Raw genomic sequence first — 1,996 nt, forward strand, 5'->3', positions numbered from 1 at the left:
GGGGGAGTGGTGGTGTGGGGGGGTTACACTCCCTGGCGCTTCAATCGACCGTGGATTGGTAAAGAAGTGACGTGGAAAATGTTCTTTTTCATCCATCGCTCAAACAGTTTTTGATCATCGCACTGAGGTGAAAACTGTCACTGAGCAAAACAGTGTTTTAAAAATACAAACTGTCACCAGTATCAAAACCGTGGCCCTGGGACCAATGGTGGTCCCAAGAACTCACTTACCCTCTCACTGCTTTGCCCTTCCCTGACAGCACCATGACCAGGACATCACTCCTACCCTGCAGTACCTCCAGCTGCCACCACACTACATTTCCTCCACCTACCCCACCTCTGCCATGTTGGCCACAGAGACCTTGGTTCAAATCCTCTGTTCCAGCTTGTTCCGTCCGCCTGACCTTAACGTATATTTAGCTCGTTGCTACTGTTCAGCGGTTTTTCAGGGCAAACTTTAAATTAACTTTTGATAAACTTTCAGCCATCCTTCCGGGGGTTTGGGAATACCTGTGGAGAAAGTTCAGGTTTCCATTTTCTGTTTTTCATTTACTTTTGTTCCCCTAACTTTTGTTTGCGTTATTGGACTTCTGAAAACATTTAAACTGAAAAATGTAAACGCTGGAGTTGATTTCCGATGGATCTACAAACGGAACTCTTTTCAGTGTGCTAATGAGCTTGTAACTCCGTAACCGTGGTAACAGAGACACTGGTGTTTGACCCAACAATAACAGCAAATGAACAGGAAGTAAAAAATGTAATTGTTTTTTTCGTACGATATCGTGTTCTTTTCATGTTGTTTTCTGCTTTTCACTCATAAATCAAAGGTCACCTTGTAGTTTGTTTGTGTGTGTGTGTGTGTGTGTGTGTGGGTGTGTGTTTAAGGTCTCGTCTCAGTTCTAGTGTCAGACGCGACTGCACCGTAGCGGTAGATGAATTATTTAGAACCTCCTGCTGTGGTGTCAACACCATTAGACAGCTGCATGTTTTTGGTGACATCGCAGTCTGTGTGTGCGTGTGTGTGTGTGTGTGTGTGTGTGTGTGTGTGTGTGTCTGCGTTAATGGCCCTCACTGGAGAACCATATGTCACAGAGTGAACTGTACACGTGGAGCAGGTTTCTGCTGTGAAACCCTGCAGCAGTGTGAACTCCTGCCTGTGGCGGCGCCGCCAGGATCTTTGTGCTTCCAGGAAGAAGATTCTCATTTGCAGATTGACTGGGAACACTCAGAACTTCCTTCAAGAATCTGTTTCACTGGGAGGTGGTGGGAACGTGAAGGAGTTCAACAGCATTCATCCAAAAATATCTGGCACAAATCTGGTGTGTCTGGAGTTCCAGTTTGCCAAACGAAGAGTTAAAATGTTTTGATGAATTTTGGTCAGTTTGTTGGTAAATTAATGCATTCAGAAAAATCTGAAATCTGAAAAATGTCTTTTTTATTTTAATTTGTGCCATTGTAGAAGTTTACTTTGTAGTTTAAAAAACAAAACAAAACCTTGCATGCATTGATAAGACACAGACGAAGGTGAACAAACTTTCTTTTCCTAGGAATATAAAAAAAAGAAACCACTGGCACCTTCCTTTTGAACCATCAACCCGTGCTGACCAGTTCACTAGCAGCTCCTCCCTTCAAGTACCTTCTAATGAAACGCCTGTTTATTCCTGCAGCCACGGAACATCTGCCCATGACTCGTTTAGTCTTTGAATCATTGATGTGATCAATAGTGAGTCCATGCTCAGTGAACAGCAGATGAAACCCGAGTCAGAGGTTCAGCATCAGAGCAGCAGCAGCAGCGACCGCAGAATCACTGAATCATCCACAGTGGACACGGGATGAGAGACTGCAGGCCGGATGGTGCTGAACATGTGACGCATGGAGCGGGTGCAGGGACGGAAGACAGGGTGACGGGTCAGAGGACTCATGGGAAAGAAGATGGAGGAGTTCAACAAACGCTCTGGAAACTCCACACTGCCCAGTTCTGATGATGATGAAGATGA

This window comes from Cynoglossus semilaevis, chromosome 3 (assembly GCF_000523025.1).
Source record: "Cynoglossus semilaevis isolate Cse_v1.0 chromosome 3, Cse_v1.0, whole genome shotgun sequence".
In the NCBI taxonomy this organism is placed as follows: Eukaryota; Metazoa; Chordata; class Actinopteri; order Pleuronectiformes; family Cynoglossidae; genus Cynoglossus; species Cynoglossus semilaevis.